Source organism: Muntiacus reevesi, chromosome 9 (genome assembly GCF_963930625.1).
Source record: "Muntiacus reevesi chromosome 9, mMunRee1.1, whole genome shotgun sequence".
In the NCBI taxonomy this organism is placed as follows: domain Eukaryota; kingdom Metazoa; phylum Chordata; class Mammalia; order Artiodactyla; family Cervidae; genus Muntiacus; species Muntiacus reevesi.
This window is the reverse complement of record NC_089257.1, coordinates 45,011,386-45,033,301: the sequence shown is the minus strand read 5'-3', so window position 1 is coordinate 45,033,301 and position 21,916 is coordinate 45,011,386. Positions and strand designations below refer to the sequence as shown.

The window sequence follows — 21,916 nt, the reverse complement described above, 5'->3', positions numbered from 1 at the left end:
ATTTGAAGATAAAATTCGCTTACCTCAGACAGGCCTCAGAATGGAGAAAATAATAGCAAATGAAAAAACTGACAAAGAATTCGTCTCCAAAATATACAAGCAGCTCATGTAGCTCAATACCTGAAAAATGAACAGTCCAATCAAAAAGTGGGCAAAAGACCTAAAAAGACATTTCTCCAAAGAAGACATACACATGGCTAATAAACACAGGAAAAATGCTCAACATCACTCATTATTAGATAAATGGCAAATCAAAACCACAATGAGGTATCATCTCACATTGGTCAGAATGGCCATCATCAAAGTCTGTAACAATAAATGCTGGAAAGGGTGTGGAGAAAAGGGAATGCTCTTAAACTGTTGGTACGAATGCAAACAGGTACAGCAACTATGGAGAACAGTGTAGAGATTCCTTAAAACTGGGAATAGAACCATACCACCCAGTAATCCCACTCCTGGGCATACACTCCAAGGAAACCAGAAATAAAAGAGACACATGTACCCCAGTGTTCAGTGCAGCTATTTACAATGGCTGGGACATGAAAGCAATCTAGATGACCATTGACAGATGAATGGATAAGGAAGTTGTGGTACATATACACAATGAAATATTACTTAGCTATTAAAAACAGTGCATTTGAGTCAGGTTCTAATGAGGTGGATGAGCCTGGAGCCTATTATACAGAGTGAAGAAAGTCAGAAAGAGAAAGACAAATACTGTATAATAACACATATACATGGAATTTAAAAAGACGGCACCAAAAATCCTACATGCAGGCCAGCAAGGGAGACATAAATATAAAAAACAGACTTTTGAACTCAGTAGAAGAGGGTGAGGGTGGGATGACTTTGAGAGAATACCACTGAAACATGTACATTACCATATGGAAAATAGATGACCAGTGCAAGTTCGATGCATGAAGCAGAGCATCCAAAGTAGGTTCTCTGGGACAACCCAGGATAGGGTGGGGAGGAAGGTGGGAAGGGGATTCAGAATTGTGGGGGACACCTATATACCTGTGGCTGATTCATGTTGATGTATAGCAAACCATCACAATATTGTAAAGTAATTATTCTCCAATTAAAATACATTAATTTGTAAAAATCTGCTTTTCTCTAAATGCTTTGCTTTTCCTATTGTATTTTCTGCAGTTTCACTATGATATGTCTGAGTGTGAATTTCTTTTATTTGTCTTCCGAGGTGTATGCCAAGGTATCCTAAATGTTGTCTTTAATTTGTAATGGAAGTGTTTCGCTTGCTTCAAATTTATTTACCTCTTCCATCAGATATTATTTCACTATCTATTAAATTCCTTGGGATGTCAAAGAATTTGTCTTAAAATGTATCTAGATATTTTAGATAACTCAGTTGGAAAAGTTGTTCTCTTTTTCTATTAATTTATGTTTTGGCTGCGCTGGGTCCTTACTGCTGTGCGCAGGTTTTCTCTAGTTGTAGTAAGTGGGGGCTACTTTAGTTGCAGTGTGCACATGCACACTGCATATATCTCATCCATATCCGGTCTTCACTTCCTTTGCATATGTACACAGGGCTTCTCATTGTGGTGGCTTCTGTTATTGTGGAGCACACCCTCCAGGGCACACAGGTTTTAGTAGTTGCAGCACATGGGCTCAGTAGTTGTGGCTTGTGGGCTCTAAGTACAAGTGCAGATGTGGTGCACAGGCTTAGCTGTTCCGTGGCATGTGGGAACTTCCTGGACCAAGGATCAAACCAGTGTTCCCTGCATTACAAGGTGGATTCCTAACCACTGTCCACCAGAGAAGCCCAGAAAAGTTGTTTTTTGAATTACCGAGTCTGTCATTAAATTTAGATTCAAATTTTAGTGACACCGGGGGAGATGGAAACCACAAAATCAAAATGATTGTAAGATGAGATGACAATTTAGTGATCCAATAAAGAAAAAAATGAAGGAAAAATCTAAGGGAGAGCTGATAGGGGGTTAAAGAGAATTGAGATTTAGAAGAGATTGGAAAGGATAATTTGAAAGGACAGGAAACTACATTCACATCAGGAGGAAGAAGGATGCATAGGATTATAACAGTGACATTCAGTATGACAGGAAATATAAGAAGAGAGGAAACCTGAATTATGTGTGAATTTGAAACCTGTGAAATCTCATCTCATATAATATGTCTCAAATATAGTGGGGTTAAAAATATAACATTGAGAAAACATTGAATATGAGAGTATTCGGTTCTACATATACACATTAAGATGGCATCAGAAGATAAAGAGAATTTGATTATATATATAGTTTATAGTATAAAATAGGTATATATAATATAATGATATTAACTAGTGTCAAAGGAAGAGTGAGAAGTGGGTGACAAGTATAAACCAGCTAAGAAGTGCATTTTATTTATTGAGATATAATTAACATACAACCTTGCATAAGTCTTAGGTATACAATGTACTGATATGATACATTTTTATATTGCCATATTACTAAGATAGAGTTAGCTAACACCTCTATCACATCACAGTATCATTTCTTTATTGTGGTGAGAACAATTAAGATATAGTCCCTTGGCAACTTTGAGGTTTATAATACAGTATATTGTTTATAATCACTGTGTATGCTATGTGCTGTGCTTAGTCACTCAGTCATGTCTGACTCTTTGTGACCCCATGGATTTTAGCCCACCAGGCTCTTATGTCCATGAGGATGCTCCAGGCAAAAATACTGGAGTGGGCTGCCATGCCCTCTTCCAGCGGATCTTCCCAACCTAGGGATCAAAGCCAGGTTTCCTGCTTTGCGGGTGAATTCTTTACCAACTGAGCCACCAGGGAAGCCTACATATCTAGGACTTATTTATTTACTGATGGCACATTTGTATCTTTAGACAGTATCAACCAAATTCCTACATCTTCCAACCCTTGGTAACCAATATACTACTCTGTTTTTACAAGTCTGGCTTTTTTAGATTCCACATGAAAATGATATTAACAGAATTTCTCTTTCTTGGTCTGACTTATCTCACTTAGCATAATGCACTCAAGGTCCATCCATGTTGTCACACACAAATGGCAGGACTTCCCTCTTTCTCATAACTATGTAATATTCCGTTGTGTGTCTGTGTCTGTGTGCATATGTGTGCATGCTGTATCACATGTCCTTTATCCATTAAGCCATGGACTGACACTTAAGGCTGTATCCATATCTTGGCTATTGTGAATAATGAGGCAGTAAACATGGGAGTGCATATATCTCTTCAATATCCTGTCTTCACTTCCTTTGCACATATACCCGGGGGTGGAATTACTGGGTAATATTGTGATCCTATTTTTCGTTTTTGAGGAAACTACAATCCTTTCCACAGTGGCTGAACCAACTTAAATTCTCAGCAGCAGTACACAGGGTTCCTTTTTTTCCATACCCTCCTAGCAATTATTATTTGTAGACTATATGATGATGGCCATTACGATTGGTTTGAGGTGATACCTCATTATGGTTTTGATTTGCAGTTCCCTAACAAATAACAATGTTGGGTGACTTTTTATGTGCCTGTTGGTCATCTATATGTCTTCTCTGGAGAAACATCTATTTATTCTTTGCCTATTTTTTCCTAATATTCTTTTAATGTAGCTATACAGTTTTCCCAGTACCACTTATTGGAACTATCATTTTTCCATTGTTTTTTTCACCTGTTTTGTCATAGATTATTGACCATGAATGTGTAGGTTTATTTCTGGGCTCTCCATTCTGTTCCATAGACCTGTGTTTGCTTTTATGCCAATATCATGCTGTTTTGATTAATGTGGCTTTGTAGTGTAGTCTGAATAGGGAACGTGATACATCCGGCTACTTTTTTCTCCAGTCAGCTTTGGCAATTGGGTCTTTTGTGATTACAAAAAAATTTTAGAATCATTTTGTCCTACTTTTGTGAAAGTGTCCTGGGTATTTTGATAGTGATTGCATTAAATCTATAGATTGCTTTGGATAGTATGGACATTTTTAACAACAATTAATCCTTCTAATCAAGGAACACAGCATGTTTTCCATTCTTTTTCATCATTTTCAAAATCCAAGTGCTCGGGCCTGGTACACTGGGAAGACCCAGAGGAATCAGGTGGAGTGGGAGGTGGGAGGGGGAATCGGGATGGGGACTACATGTAACTCCATGGCTGATTCATGTCAATGTATGACAAAACCCACTGCAATGTTGTGAAGTAATTAGCCTCCAACTAATAAAAATAAATTAAAAAAAATCCTTCATCAGTGTTTATAGTTTTCAGAGTATAGGTCTTTTGCCTCCTTGATTAAGTTTATTCCCTGGTATTTGATTCTTCTTAGTGTGATCATAAATGGGATTGTTCCCTGAATTTCCTTTTCTGATAGTTCATTTTTAGTGTATGAAATGTATTAGTGTAAAAGCAATAGATTCCTGCAAATTAATCACAGAACTCTGCATATTAACATGCCACAGGCTAACTGAGTGTCTTATCTTCACACAGCCATGTACACAGCAGAGTCTATGCCCAATGAAACCTTGTTCAGAGGCAAAAATGGGCAAGATCTCCAAGAGATACTCAGAGAAGTAGAACTGGCAGTTGAATACCAGTTGTCAAAGCTGCAGGAACAGATGGATGTGACTTCCACCATGCTATACAACACCTAGAAGAAAAAGACCTCCAGAAACTGAAATGCTGGGTGCAACATTCCTGGGAGAAAAGGGCCCTGGAGAAACAGTAAAGAAAAGGCAGAAGAAGGCAAAATGGGCACTTCAGAAATTAAGAGAGATGCTGTCAGAAGGGAGGCAGTGATAGGATGAGGCAGAATGGGGAAAGGAAGTGGAGCTGAGGCAGGCAATGGAGATCCCCAAAGAGTTCTGTACAGCTCCTGAAAAGCTGTAAGAGAAGTCATGGAAGACATGCAGAGACAACTCAACATAAAGAGGACACTGTCTCACAGGAAAAGTCTCCCAGATGAAAAACTGGTGAGACATGCATCTGGAGGACTAGCCCTACAGGGAATTTACAAAGCCAGTGACCAAAGGTGTCTTATACAGAAGAAAGAAGAGCTACTCTGTGTCCCCAAGGAGTTTGTACTCCGTGGCCCTGAGCAGGGTACACGGATGGAAACAAAGGAATTTATATCTTCTGAAGAAGAATCCATGTTCACTCAGACTGTAGAGAAGCTGGGCCTCAGTGTAACTGCCTTAGCAAAGGGTGGAGGTTGGGGAGTTAGCCTGGAAGCTGGTATGGATCAGAGCATGCATTCAGAAACCAAGAAAATACAACAGTCACATTCTAAACACTCTTATTTCTGCTCAACCAAGTTCAGCTATATACCACTCGCCTCCTTCCACTTTCCCATTGACAAGCTCCAACTTTCCAATGCTGCTCTCCAGGAAGTAAAATGCATTGAAGACCTTTTGGGTCAGTCAGAAGACCCAGAAAAACTACTCTTGCTGAGGCATAGGACTGAAGCCTTCTTCCAGAGGTTTGGGTCTCATGCTAATCAGGGCCCTCTGCACCTGGGAGGAATCTACTGGTGGAAAGCCATTTCAGAGGGTTTCCAAGAAGAGCAGCTGGCAGAAGTGAAACAGCAAGCAGCAGAGGCCCTGGAAATTTACATAAGTGGTAGTTACAGTGGCTTTGGAGTGAACATTGGTACAGGTATGGATATGTCAGACTCTCATTCGAAAAAAGCCTCTCAGAGAACAACCTTCAAAAATCTCCAAACCAAATTCCAATTATCTGTGGCCCAGACAGGTGGCCCACCAGAAGCAAATGACTTTTCTGACTGGAAAGCTGGTCTAGTTGCCAATAATCAAACCTGGTGTGTCATTGACCGTGGACTTCAGCTGGTACCTGTTTGGGACATTGTCCTCTCTAAACACAGAAGTGATTTTAAAGATCCTCTTAAAGTAGTTAACTGCCTGAAAGACAACTATACTGTTCTGACTGAACTCACTGCCCAGATCCAGGAGGGAGAATTACTGCGTATTGAGAAGGAGGTTAGGATTTTCCTAGAGGATGTGAAGTTCTGGAAAGTTTTTGATCCTAAAGAACAGCTTAAAAGGCTTATAAATTTCATGCAAAGATTGAGTCAAAAAACTAATAGTTATACCACTTGGACTAATATATGCCTCAAAGACTTGGGTCTGCAGAATTTTCTGGTAAGCACTGTCAACTTTTGCAAAAAATCTTCCATTTATGAAACTAAATTTATTAAATCTCAGTTGAGCAGACTTTTGGATCCTCACATCTATAAAGTAACAAACTTTCCTCAGGGTGATTCCATTATGCAGTGGATATTTCAGTCAGAACCAAAGGAAGACAATATCCATATCACCCAATTTTCTGAATTAATTGAAATGTTAAAAAAAATACAGAATGACCTTATGGAAGTAAAGACCAACTCTGAACACACAGAGTTAGTGAAGGAAGCTCAAAGAAAGCTGACTTATGAGGTCAGCTTGTCTCTTCGCTCCTTCTTGAAATACCTCCGAAAAAAGGGGAAGCCAGACACATACATCTTAGTACTTTTTATTGCAGCTGGCACAGGATATCATGTGGTTGACAATATATTTCAGTATCTCCTGGGGCATGATGAGTTAGACGTCCTATTGGATAAAATGCAAACTGCACAAAATAAATACCAAGAGCTCAAAAAGATTTGCAGCTACAGGGCTCAGGCATTCCTGGTGCTCACAGGTCTGACAGCAAGAGCGGGCAACAAAGCTGTTTCTCCAGAGGAGAAAACACAACGCTTGGCATTGATAAAACATCACATGGGACGATCTTTGACTAAAGAAGTTGTATATGTCCTCACCAAACTTGGAGATCACGATTGGGAATACCTAGAAAAAGACTTGAGATTGCTCATTTATGGGAATTATGAGGCCACTGTCTCTCCATTGCAAGTGGAGGAGGTGAGAAAACAATTGCAAAATGTTTTCCATGAAAAGAAAGAGTTCCATGAACCACACGATAATAAAAATAAAAAGGAAGAGGTCATAGAAAATGGAGCTTTCCAAGACTTACTCGAGCGTCTAGGCCTAGAACATTACTACCCAAGAAAAATGAGCAGAGCTAACTGCCAACTGATCCACAAGACTTCTGTATACAACACCCAGCCTTGCTCTGAAAGAGAACTTCCCTTCTATTTCCTACAGAAGCTATTGATGCTGGATAATGGGCTGAGATACCTGACCATCAAACATGAAAAATACACAGAGAACCAAGTCTATTCAAGCACCTCAAATCAAGAAAAGGAGGCTTTTGATTCATATAAAGATCTACTTGAAGACAGTGTTAGTCCTACTAAGCCTTCAGCAGCCACCAATGTCAGACCCTATGTTCACCCTATGGATATTCAGATGGCAATTCTTCACTGTGCAGATGATTTTGCCAGACAATACATTTTGGACAAACTTTCCGTTTGTCAGTTTGCCCTCCCCCTTCTCATACCTAATCCTTGCAATGCTCAAATTGAATTCTCTCTCTGGTCCCTCAGTCAAATTCGAAGGAGCTGGCAGCAAGAAGGGAAATCAACAAAAGGGGAGAAGGACAATTACACGAATCACCGGATGGTTCATGTTTCTGTCCCCATTGTGTCCTTCATTAGAGTTGGAAATGGCTTTTCTGCCTCCAAATCTCAGATCATGAACTACCTTCTCAGTGAACGCAAACATGATGTCTTTTTTCACCGACATTGCAAAGGAAGCAGCAGAGACTGTCTCTTGATGGGAGGAGTGGTGGAGGTCACCTGGTTCTGTCCTGGGGGGGAAGAGCAGGACAGATTTGACAACTGCTTGACCTTTACCAATCTTCATGGAGATGCAAAGGAACATGAGAAGCAACTTGCCTTTTTGCAGGAAGTCTCTTCCATAACTGTGGTCCTCATGTCAACTTCTGATGACAATAAAGGAAACCGAAAAATAGTCCATGACATGTGTCAGTCAAGAAAACCTTTAATATTTTTGCTTGATGATAAAGGAAAAGTCACAGTCAATAAATCTGGCTCAAGAGTGAGAATTGGGATCAGGAACAGAAATGAGGCAGAATTAATAGGGGAGCTCACAACTACAATCAGACGTTTGCTGAAGCTCTCTAACAGTGCACTCAGCTTGGAGAACTGTGCCCAAGTTGCTCGCAAGCAAGGAATGCTTATTGATGAAGACCAGAGAGATTGTAAGGAAGCCAAAGAAAAGGCAGAGGATCTAATGACCATATTGAGAGAAATGGAAATACCTCAGGTCAAGGAAAACTTACTACCTCTTCAGGGAAAACTGTGGCAACGTTGGTGTGAAAAGGACAGAGAACTCTATCATCTGAGAGAAAAGGGGAATCGCAGCATTGAACAACACAAAGGTGAGACTGAGACAGAAAAACAAATGATAAGACAGGAACAGTTGAGAAAAGCCTTTCCTCTCAATAATTTAATGCGTTCTTTCCTTGAAATTCTCCAAAATCATTCAGAAACTCACACCAAACTCTACTTCCTCCAATGGCTGAATGTAGCTTTGGACAACCTGACTGCACGACACTTGGAAAATTTAAATGAGAAGAAAAAGGCATTGGTTCAAAGACAAAAGCAAAAGGCCACAAACAGTAGCTCTCTGAAAGACTGGCAAAAGAGGACAGAAGCTATTTCCAGAGACATTAATGACTGCACTTTAGGAATTGAGCACATTCTCAGAGAAGTTGGCCAGATCTATGAAGCTTTGGAAGAAGTTTTACCCATGAAAGATACCCTATTTCTCTCCCTTCCCCACATAGCTGCAGATCTGATGATATCTGGTGTTCCCATTGAGCTGATGGATGGGGATGTTTCATATGTGCCCCTGACGTGGGTGGCAGCTGTTTTTGACAGGCTCTCTGAGAAACTTGGAAACAAGCGGCTCTTTGTTGTCTCTGTCCTTGGCCTGCAGAGTTCAGGGAAGTCCACCCTGCTGAATGCCCTTTTTGGGCTGCAGTTCACTGTCAGTGCTGGGAGGTGTACCCGGGGGGCCTACATGCAGCTTCTGAAAGTGGAGGAGACATTCACAGAGGAACTTGGCTTTGACTTTGTGCTTGTTGTGGACACAGAGGGACTTCGAGCCCCAGAACTCAGCAACAAGTCCCAGAATCATGACAATGAGCTGGCAACCTTTGTCATCGGACTTGGAAACTTGACTCTGATCAATATTATGGGGGAAAATCCATCAGAAATGCAAGATATTCTACAAATAGCTGTCCAAGCTTTTCTGAGAATGAAACAAGTAAAAATCTCTCCCAGTTGCCTCTTTGTCCATCAGAATGTGGGGGAAGTTACAGCTAAAGAGGAAAATATGGAAGGAAGAAGGCGGCTAGAGCAGAGATTGGATCAAATGGCAGCAACAGCGGCTGAAGAAGAGCAGTGCTCCGATGTAACCTGCTTTAGTGATGTCATTAAGTTTGATGCCAATACCCACGTCTACTACTTTCCTCACCTCTGGGATGGCAATCCCCCAATGGCCCCTCCCAATCCTCACTACAGCCACAATGTTCAGGAACTAAAAAGCAGAATTCTTGGGATTGCCCAACAGGAATCTCGGGGAAGCATCATGAAGGTATCAGATGTAAAATTCCGAGTTCAAGATTTGTGGAGAGCCCTACTGAATGAGAACTTTATTTTCAGCTTCAGGAACACTCAAGAAGTCATGGCCATGAGCAAACTGGAAACCATGTATAACTCCTGGAAGTGGGAGCTGAGGCGTCATGTGCAGAAATTACAGGACCAGCTGATCAACCAGATTCAGAATGGAAAAATCCAGACACTTGAAACATATGCCCTAGAGGCTCCAGTTACAGAGATATATGAAGCCATCAAGCAAAAACTTGAAAAATATTCTAATGAAGACCTGGATCGTGAAGTGCTATTTCAGTGGAAAGAAAATTCTGAAAATAAACTGATAACCCTTAAAGAGGCACTAATTTTAGATGCCCAAAGAAAAGCCAAAGAACTTATTCGTTTCAAAAAAATTCAAGAAAAACTGGATAACAAAATGTCAGGTTATGAAAAGGAATTATTGGAAAAAAGCCGGAATTTGGCTTCATTGTTAAATGGCACCAAATTGAGTGAGGAAGAGCTCCATGAGAAATTCAATCCACTTTGGGAAAAATGGGTCTATGATGTGTCCTCAAGTCTCCCTCCAGCCAAAGGGCCTGAAATTGAAGTGGATTCTGAAAACATTCTTTTGGAGTATTTCAAAAAGGTAAAAAACATGGCAAGCACACTGGAGAACTATTCTGGAGAAAAGTTTGAAATCAACTATGACAAACATGTTAAGATGAACAGGAATTATTGGGGACTCTCTACAATCACAATAGAGACCCAGGATATACACTCCATAAATATGACTACTGACTGCATTCTTTCAAAAGTTAATGAAACTGTTAACAAAATATCTCAGCAAAAGCATGATTACAATCCAGTTTATTTCTATGAAATCCTGAGAATAATAGAAGAGGAGGTGAAGTTTGCACCCACTCAGAAAAGATACACACTTACAAGAAGATATGAAATAGACTTATCATTGTGCTTATTCCAAAGAGCATCAGTGAAGTTTAAGGAGATGCACAAAGCATTCAAGAGGGCAAATGATCCTGTAAACTATCTGGAAAGCAAGAAAGATGATTTCTTCATGAGCTTTAAGATCTCTTATCAAGGAGCAACTTCAATTAAAACATTTGTTGATTTTCTGTGGAACAAACTCACACCTGCTGTCTCCAGCACCATAAGGAAAAACATGGCCCTCAAAATTGCTGGGGACATTCGAACCACCTGCCGGGCATTCAATGAAAACAGAGCTAACCTGGAGAAACACATTCTCATCTCTCTGGCAGAAGAGGAAAATTTTGATAACTACTGGCAGTACCTTCATCATCCAGAATCATTTTTTAAGAATTACATTGAAAACCATGTTAAAAGATATTTTTCTGACACAGGAAGTAAAAAAATAAAGACTTTTCTACAAATGAGTTTCGATGACATCAAGAATGCCATCCTCTTAGCTGTGCATGAATCTACAGCAAAAGCCAAAGATAAAAGCAGCACAGTGTCTGGGTGGTTAGATTTGTTCTGTGATCACCTGGGGAGTACCTTGATCTTTCCACGAAAAGACTTGATAAGCATTGAACACCAGGAGATAAAAGATACCAAGTTTCTCAAAGAGGCCTTGAGTGAAGCTTTGGATCCTGAAATGAAGAAGGTAGAACAGGACTATTTGTCTAGACTTGTAGAAGAAATGATTCCTGAAATCCAGAAAATGCTCTCTGAACATCTCTGTGGCTGCTGGAAACAGTGTCCCTTCTGTAAAGCAATTTGTACAAACCCAATCCCTAATCATGAAGGAGACCACAGTGTTCCCTTCCACCGTCCACAGGCCCTCGGTAGATGGATGTGGTATCAAACAGACCATTTTACCCTTAATTACTGTACTAGTTTAGTAGCAAGTGACTGCAATTTTGCTTTGAAAGATGGCAGGAGAATCCCATATAAGACCTATCGAGCAGCAGGAGGGGAATATGCCACATGGAGCATCACCCCAGACACATCCACCCAGCCATACTGGAAATGGTTTGTCTGTCACTTCAGATCAAAGCTAGAAGAAAAATATCAGAACAAATTTATCAGTAAAGGTGAAATTCCTGATGCCTGGAAGAAAATCACAAAGCAAGAGGTGCTTGATGACTTGAAAAAAAAGTAATACTCAATGACCAGATAAGAGTTCCAGTATCTAAACAAAGAAGACACATTACCAGAACAAGCCTAAAATACCACCCACTCAGAATGAAAACCTTCCTTGTATCAGGTTTTTTCAAATGAAACACCTAAAACTAAATCAATCATAGCAAGAGCTGAAGATTTCTTGAGTAAGAACTTTTATTTTTCTTTGCCTCAATTCCTTCTTCTTTAAAAACAGATAACTGATATACATGAGTACATGATCAAATCAAATAAAGTCCATTAAAAAGGCCAACTGTAATTTTTAAATATGTAATGTTATATAAAACTTCAAGAAAGTCATTTTCATAGAGGGAAGTTAAAATAATTGCAGACTGCTACAAATTCTATAGAATAACTATATGAATATTTTTATCAATATACAGTTATTCACTGGAAATTACAAATTTCTTTTCATTTCTATGTGTATTTTTTTCACTGTCTTAAATTGTGAGTTATTAATGCTTGAATGCAAAAACATTCATACAAAATTCAAGATTTCCAATTCTCAAATATAATGCCATTTAGAGCTATTCTATTATAGGAATAAAAAATAAAAAATCAGAAACTTGGCGACGATAGAGCCTGCATTAATTCAGGAAACAATATTAAACAAATATGAAAAATAGAAGTTAAATAACTTTTTGTAATTTACCCATTTTTCTCTTCTTCCTTGGCACATTGGCACTTGCCTGTGCATATTTTTTTAAAAGGTAAAGAAAAAATTCACAGGAGTTTAGGTATTCAAGGCCTAGAGCTCTATACAAGTCTGAGAAGGACCCGTTTATGGAACAAGATTTATGACCAGGGAAAAAGGACCATTTTAATCAAGGCTTTGGACCAGGTCGGGGCTTCCCTCATAGCTCAGTCGGTAAAGAGTCTGTGTGCAATGCAGGAGACCCAGGTTCAATTCCAGGGTAGGGAAGATTCCCTGGAGAAGGAAATAGCAACCTACTCCTGTATTCTTGCCATGGGCAGAGGAGCCTGGCTAGCTACAGTCCATGGGGTCACAAGAGTCGGACACGTCTTAGTGACTAAACCATAGTGATAATTCAATAAAAAATGTTTCTGTATATTGAAATGTAAGAAAATGATTATCTCCAGTCAAGCACTTTTGTGACTTTTCACACTATTCGAGCCATACAGTCATGATCAGAAATAAAAAAGAACATGCTGAAGCCAACCAACGACCTGAGAGGGGAGGAAATCTCCACTCTGCAAACCTTTACCTTCTGAAACAATGACTTATGCTAGGTTCTCAAACCTGATGATCTGAAGGAATCCTGATGCAAAGAAAACAATTACTCATGTTTGACATAGGGCCATTCATTGGCTTCCATTTAAGGTCACACTCTCTACCCCTCCACAGCCTGTATGAAAACATACAGAACAAAGAAGAACAACCAAAGCACTTGGATCTTTAGAACTGGGAGACAGGAGTGCTTACTCTGCTATCTTTGTGCCCCAAGCATACTCTTCAGTTTCATGTTAAATCATCACGTCTCCAGAAGAAATCATGACACAGAAAACCTATATAGAAAGCAGATGTTCTTGAATAGATGGAATTTCCTTTTGTTCTTTAAAAATAGTCTCACTGAGAGTTGGAGGAGCCTCCAAATAGGATAAAGTTGAAATAATGATAAAAACAGAACCCATGCACAATATACCATGGGTCTCTGATATCACAGCATCCTTGATAACTGTGCAATGTTAACATTTGTTCAATGCTTTTCATATTTGTTCAATAAGCCCTTTAAAACTTTTCACTAAGAAGCATTATAATTAACTTTGATTTTTGGGGAAAATTCTTGTGTATAAACAAATAATTTTTTATCAATTCCTCAGGCACTTAGGCAGAGTGATTACTAAATGTAATTCGGAGATGGTATCGAGTTTCCTACAAAATGGCTAGACATAAGTTGGGAATGAGGGTAGATGGAAACATATGAATGTGGTTTTCTATGATAGTAGTGGAGAGTAAAGTGCCATCAAGGTGGGGTCAGGATCAAAGTGTCAATGGGTTGAGGTCAGTGAGGGAGATCTTAGGAACACTGGAGTAGGGGGGATAAAGTTCATAGGGATGAGAATCATATAGTCATCAAATGTGGCAGAGGCCGGGCCCCGTGTAAGTCACAGGGATTAGAGATGGTCAGCGCTGCAAGGTCACCGGAGGTAAGGTTCACATGATCAGTAGAAAGAGTCTCTCAGAGTCACTGAAAATGTGGATCACGGAAACAAGGGAATTGGGGGTCACCACATCAACAGACAGAGGGAATTTCCAGAGTGATTTAAGCAAGAGAGGACAAGTCCTGCAGGAATGAGGCTAGGAGAGTGATGGATTCTAGGACAAGATAAATAACACAAATAAGATGTGAGTTGCTTCTCAGGTGGCACCAATGGTGAAAAACTCACTTGCCAATGCAGGAGATAAAGGAGATGTTGAAATTCAATCCCTAGGATGGGAAGATCCCCTGGAGAAGGAAATGGCAACCCATTCCAGTATTCTTTCCTGGAAAATTCCATAGACAGAGGAGCCTCATGGGCCACAGTCAATGAGGCCACAAAGAGTTGGACATGACTGAGCACCAGCACATGCTTTAAAAAAGATGGAAATTTACACTAAGAATATTTTCACTTAGGTCTCTAAGTGAATGAAGTGTATACAGACTATTACGGACTAATTATTTCTGTCATCTTTAAATCCATAGGGATTTAAGACAGACTTATATGTCTTTTCATTTGGAGGAGATATCAAGATTGAAGGCAAAAGGAGAAGGCAGCAGAGGATGAGACGGTTAAGATAGCATCACTGAGTTTGAGCACACTCCAGGAAACAGCAATAATGGTAGTTAACATGGAGGCTGGGGCTATCTGCTCATGATCACTAGAGTCCTCTACTCCTGAATAAGATGGTGAATTTCTCCAAGGTCCATGGGATACAGATTGGATCCTCTGCCCAACAGATTTTCCTCACCCCTTCCACATCTCTCCCAGACACAGCCCTGCCACACGATGCCCACGCTCCACCCCAAGCCCCTCACGCCCCTCCCACCTTCCCGCTCTCCCTACCACTCCCACGTCCCGCCCCGCCCATGGCCCATCCCCCTCATCCCTCCCATGCCCCACCGCTTCAGCAGAGACAACTGGAAATATACTGCCAAAGCAGGAATGAGGGAAAAGTCAGAGAACTTACCCTGGGATGTCAGCAAAAAGGGTCAGCAAACAGTACACTATCAGGTCATTAAGTGTATGGGGGCATTCTGAAGACTCCACAAAAGCACAACCGCAAGGAGCCCCTACTGTATGTTCAACAACTAAAAGAAAAATCACAAATAGCACCAGCTACCCTTCAGCTCTCATCCCTCAAACCAAATAATGAGAGTAGGAGGAGGAAAGGAAGTAAAGAAATGAGAAAAAGAAAACAGGCCATGACATACTTACTCCCTCCTGTCCTATGAATTTGTAAATCAGGCCTGAACTTGATGGAGGTGGTGAAAGGTGGTCAAGGAGCCAGCTTAGGATTTAATGAGAGATGGAAGTTTTGATAGTAGATAGGACTAAACTTTTTAATGCCTAAGACTTTAGATATTCTAATACCAAAAGTGACTAAAAAAGTCACTTTCCCAAAAATATTACCAGGAATGGGGGTGGGGAGAACAAAAATAACATGGTGGCAAGCAACAGTAGAGATAAATAAAGGAATACTCCAATTATACACCAATGAGTCCGGCTCACTCAATGACCAGGTTACACACAGATGAAGAAAAATGAGGAAGAGGGGCAAGAGAGGAAATAAACTGACAACAGAGATGAATCTTTTCTGGAAAAGGAAGGGACTGCTTCCAGAGGATGTTTTCAATTACTTCTCACTATTAACTAGTGCAATATTGTGATAAAATAATAAAGATATATCCAGTCTTTGTCCAGGTTTCTGGAGCAGAGCTTCTAGAATTCTTGGAACGTCATGAGTTACAGGGATGAGAGGAGCCTCTTTTGTTACTCCTAAAAAGTCCCTGTGGAGAATACCTGAGTTTATGTTAATGAGGTGACTCTAGATAGTTTCAGGATGGAGGTTGCTTGCGAAAGAAATGATGTGATTAGAGGGTTGGAACTTTCAGGCCAAATCCCCTCACACCTTCAGGAGGGAAACCAGAGACTGAGTTAATTCCCAGTTGCCAATGACTTAATCATGCTTATGTCATGGGACCTCCGCAAAACCGTAAATGAAAGAGTTTGGAGAGCTTCTAGGGTGGTGAACACTCCCTTATGCAGAAAGGTGGTGTACCCCAGCCTCCATAATCCCAGAAGCCCTTGTATTCAGGATACCTCTGTGCCTCATATTATTTGCCTCTTAATAAGGTTCTTCATTTATATATTTTCTAACATTCTTTATAAGGATACATAACTATATATCCTATATATATTAGGCTGTAAATAAGAAAAGTCCCTGATTTCCATGTGTTGTCATAGCAAATTATCAAACTAGAAGAGAGGGTCATGGGAATCCCAAATTTTAAGACAAGTCAGATAAATTGTGTGTAACTAGGGACCCAATATTTGCAATTGCTATCTAAAGTGGGAGGGCAGTCTTGTGGGGCTGAGCCCTTAACAAGGGAGGTCTGAACTAACTCCGGGTAGTTAGTGTCAGAATTGAATCAATTGTAGGACACCCAGTTGGTATCTGCACATAGTTAGAGAACTGTTTGGTAGGGAAAACCCACATTTTTAGTGTCAGAAGTGTTCTATGGTTGGGAATACACCTTAGTAATTATAACTAGACTTACACTGAAGAAAAAGTAGGGAAAACCACTAAGTAATTCAAGTATGATCTAAAACAAATCCCTTACAATTATACATTGGAAGAGACAAATAGATTCAAGGGATTAGATTTGATAAATAGAGTGCCTCAAGAACTATGGATGGAGGTTTTTTAACATTTTACAGGAGGCAGTGATCAATATCAGCACCAAGAAAAAGAAATGCAAAAAAGCAAAATGGTTGTCTGAGTCCCGTCACAGAATATTGGAAATCCACCTCCCAGAATATTGGAAATAAAAGCAAAAATAAACAAATGGGACCTAATGAAACTTAAAGGCTTTTGCACAACAAAGGAAACTATAAGCAAGGTGAAAAGACAGCCTTCAGAATGGGAGAAAATAATAACAAATGAAGCAACAGACAAAGGATTAATCTAAAAAACATACAGGCAACACCTGCAACTGAATTCCAGAAAAATAAATGACCCAGTCAAAAGATGGGCCAAAGATCTAAACAGACATTTCTCCAAAGAAGACAGACAGATGGCTAACAAACACATGAAAAGATGCTCAACATCACTCATTATCAGAGAAATGCAAATCAAAACCACAATGAGGTACCATTACATGCCAGTTGGGATGGCTGCTATCCAAAAGTCTACAAGCAATAAATGCTGGAGAGGGTGTGGAGAAAAGGGAACCCTCTTACACTGTTGATGGGAATGCAAACTAGTACAGCCACTATGGAGAACAGTGTGGAGATTTCTTTAAAAACTGGAAATAGAACTGCCATATGACCCAGCAATCCCACTCCTGGGCATACACACCGAGGAAACCAGATCTGAAAGAGACACGTGCACCCCAATGTTCATCGCAGCACTGTTTATAATAGCCAGGACATGGAAGTAACTGAGATGCCCATCAGCAGACGAATGGATAAGGAAGCTGTGGTACATATACACAATGGAATTACTCAGCCATTAGAAAGAATACATTTGAATCAGTTCTAATGAGATGGATGAAACTGGAGCCCATATACAGAGTGAAGTAAGCCAGAAAGATAACCACCAATACAGTATACTAACGCATATATATGGAATTTACAAAGATGGTAACAATAACCCTATATGCAAGACAGAAATAGAGACACACATGTATAGAACAGACTTTTAGACTCTATGGGAGAAGGCAAGGGTGGGATGATCTGAGAGAACAGCATGAAAACATACATATTATCAAGTGTGAAACAGATGCCAGTCCAGTTTGGATGCATGAGACAAGTGCTCGGGGCTGGTTCACTGGGATGACCCAGAGGGATGGGATGGGGAGGGAGGTGGGAGGGGGGTTCAGGATGAGGAACACATTTAGATCCATGGCTGATTCATGCCAATGTATGGCAAAAACCACTATAATACTGTAAAGTAATTAGCCTTGAACTAATAAAAATAAATGAAAAAAAAAGAAAAAGAAATCACTACCTAGACTCTGCAACTGAAAAAAACAAAACAAAAAAAATTTAACCAACAACAACAAAAAAAAAAAAATGGTTGTCTGAGAAGGCCTTTCAAATAGCTGAGAAAAGAAGAGCAGCTAAAGGCAAAGGAGAAAAGGAAAGGTACATCCCTCTGAATGCAGAGTTCCAAAGAAAAGCAAGGAGAGATGAGAAAGCCTTCCTAAGTGATCAGTGCAAAGAAATAGAGGAAAACAATAGAATGGGAAAGACTAGAGATCGCTTTAAGAAAATTAGAAACACCATGGGAACATTTCATACCAAGATGGGCACAAGAAAGGACAGAAATGGTATAGACCTAACAGAAGCAGGAGATATTAAGAAGAAGTGCCAAGAATACACAGAAGTACTAGACATAAAAGATCTTAATGACCCAGATAACCACGATGGTGTGATCACGCACCTACAACCAGACATCCTGGAGTGCTAAGTCAAGTAGACCTTAGAACAAAGCTAGTGGAGGTGATGGAATTTCAGCTGAGCTATTTCAAACTCTAAAAGATGATGCTGTTAAAGTGCTGCACTCAATGTGCCAGCAAATGTGAAAAACTCAGCAGTGGCCACAGGACTGGAAAAGGTCAGTTTTCATTCCAATCCCAAAGAAAGGCAATGCTAAAGAATGCTCAAGCTACTGCACAGTAGGACTCATCTCCCTCTCTAGCAAAGAAATGCTAAAAATTCTCCAAACTAGGCTTCAACAGTACGTGAACCAACAAATTCCAGATGTTCAAGATGGATTTAGAAAAGACAGAAGAACCAGAGATCAAATTGCCAACATTCGCTGGATCATAGAAAAAGCAAGGGAGTTCTAGAAAAAGTCTACTTCTGCTTCATTGACTATGCTAAAGCCTTTAACTCTGTGCATCACTACAAACTGTGGAAAATTCTTAAAGAGGTTGGAAAACCAAACCACCTTACCTGAGAAACCTGTATGCAGATCAGGAAGCAACAGTTAGAACGGGACATGGAAAAATGGACTGCTTCAAAATAGGGAAAGGAATATGTCAAGGCTTTATACTGTCACCCTGTTTATTTAACTTCTATGCAGGGTATATCATGAGAAATGCTGGGCTGGATGAAGCACAAGCTGGAATCAAGATTGCTGGGAGAAATATCAATAGCCTCAGAAAAGCAAATGACACCACCCTCATAGCAGAAAGTTAAGAGGAACTAAAGAGCCTTTTGATAAAAGTGAAAGAGGAGAGTGAAAAAGTTGGCTTAAAACTCAACATTCAAAAAAAGGAAGATCATGTCATTTGGCCCCAGCACTTCATGGCAAATAGATGGGGAAACAATGGACATGGTGACAGACTTTATTTTCCTGGGCTCCGAAATCACTGTGGATGGTGACTGCAGCCATGAAATTAAAAGATGCTGGCTCCTTGGAACAAAAGTTATGACAAACCGAAACAGCATAAAAAAAAAAGCAGAGACATTACTTTGCCAACAAAGGTCCTATAGTCAAAACTATGGCTTTTCCAGTAGTCATGTATGGAGGTGAGAAAGTGAAGAAGTGAAAGTGAAGTCCCTCAGTCATGTCTGACTCTTTGTGATCCCATGGACTGTAACCCACCAGGCTTCTCTGTCCACGGGATTTTCCAGGCAAGAGTACTGGAGTTGGTTGCCATTTCCTTCTGCAGGGGGTCTTCCTGACCCAGGGATTGAGCCCAGGTCTCCTGCATTGCAGGCAGACGCTTTACCCTCTGAGCCCCTAGGGAAGTCCAGTATTATGAGTGTAAGAGCTGGACCATAAAGAAGGCTGGGCGCCAAAGAATTGATGCTTTTGAACTGTGGTGTTGGAGAAGACTCTTGAGAGTCCCTTGGACTGCAAGGAGATCAAACCAGTCAATCCTAAAGGAAATCAACCCTCATTAGTCATTGGAAGGACTGATGCCGAAGCTCCAATTCTTTGACCACCTGTTGCGAAGAATGGACTCATTGGAAAAGACCATGATGCTGGGAAAGATTGATGGCAGGAGGAGAAGGGGACGACAGAGGACAAGATGGCTGGATGGCATCATCAACTCAATGGACATGAGTTTGAGCAAGCTCTGGGAGATGGTGAAGGACAGGGAAGTCTGCTGTGTGGCAGTCCATGGGACTGCAAAAAGTTGGGACACAGAACTGAGTGGTTGAACCACAACAAGAGAATCCATTTAGGATGTCAAGAGCATTATTACCTCCATCTTATTTCTTTGCACATTTATTTATAAAATATTCTAATCTCCCTTTTGACAACAAATGCCTTTCACAGACTAAGGGAAAGTCCTAATCATGCCATCTTCATCCACATCCCTATCTCCAATTTTGTTGTGTCTGATAACTACAAACCCTGTGCTCTTTTCCTTCAACTCCAGACTCTCAACCTTTCACGTTTAAGGAAGTCTGAAGATTAGAGGGAAACAGACTGGTAGAAAATTCCATGGTCACATCACATCATGCTGGTCTTGAATTCTCAACATCCTCATTTATTTCAAAAATCCCTTTACCATAAAGAGGAATGACACTTTTGAAGCTTGATCATACATTCAGTACAACTTACAGAGCACATATTGTGGACAGGATACTCTGACATTGTACCTTTCCTAGTACACTGCCCATGAACTACCACTATTAGTTTCCTATTGCTACTGTAACAAATTACCACAGGTTTGGTGACTTAAAACAACAGGTTAATTCTCTTATAGTTCTAGAGGTGATATGTCCAAAATTGGGTCTTATGAGAATAAACACAAATTATTGGCAAAGCTGCATTCCTTTTGGAGGCTCTAAAGGAAAGTCTGTTTTCTTGCCTTTTCCAGCTTCTAGAGGCTGCCCTCCTTCCTAGGCTCCCAATCTCCTTCCATCTTCAAAGCTGTCAGTGACCAGTCAAGTTGTCGCCATGAAACATCACTCTACCTCTGACCCCCACACCTCCCTCTCATAAGGACCCTTCTGATTACATTCCTCACAACTGGATAGCCCATAATAATCTTCCAATCTCAGTATCTTAGTAACATCTGAAAAATTCTTTTTGCCTTGTAAAGCCATATATTCACAGGTTCTGGGGATTAGAAAATGGATATCTTTTTTGGGGGGGTCCTTTATTCATTATATCACACCTACTCATAGAATGAAAGAGAAATAACTCTTGGAGAGTCAGGAGGCTATAAAAGATGCGATTTTTTAAACCTATTTTTAACTGAAATACAAGAGTTATACTAACAACAACAACAACACAAATTACACGTGTAGAGCTCATGGAATTATTCCATAACAAACACATCAATTTAACCACCATGGAGGAAAAGTTACAGAACATACCAACCTCCTAGAATCACCTCCCTCACAACATGTCCTCTTCTAATAAATATACAGTTTCTATTCCAGAGGTTCAACACCATAGATGAGTCTTATTTTTGAATAGGCAAATTAAATGATTCAGTTTAATTGTTTTGTGTCTGACTTCCATTCATCCAACAATTTTGGGGAAATTTACCTGTTACTAAATGGAGCTACAGCTGGGTTTTTCATCATTACATAATATTCCATTATATATCGCAATTCATTTATCCATTATACTACTGCAAACATTTAAATTTTCTTCAACTTGTGCTTATTTAAATACTGCTGGTCTAAGAATTCTTGCACATGTCTTTTGTTGCATTTACTCACACATCTCCATTATGTATATACCAGGAGAATAATTTTTGGGTCATAGTTTATCTACATATCTAGATATCTCTTCAACTTTAGGAGAGAATACCAGCCAATATTTAAAGGAGCTGTACAAATTTATAACCTTACTAGCAATATATGAGTGTTTCAGTTGCTTCTCATGTTATTAACACTATTATCACTCTTAAATTTTAGCCACTCTGGACTATATAGTAGTAAAAATTCACTATAGTTTGCATTTCCCTGATTACTGCTGTGACTGGACTGCCTTCATTTCT

General features: G+C 40.0%; 1 pseudogene; it reads left to right on the top strand.

Annotated features, from left to right (window-relative positions):
• LOC136174780 (interferon-induced very large GTPase 1-like) overlaps positions 1 to 13,277 on the top strand; it is a 30,887-nt pseudogene extending 17,610 nt beyond the window's left edge.
• Positions 13,278 to 21,916: the final 8,639 nt, after the last annotated feature.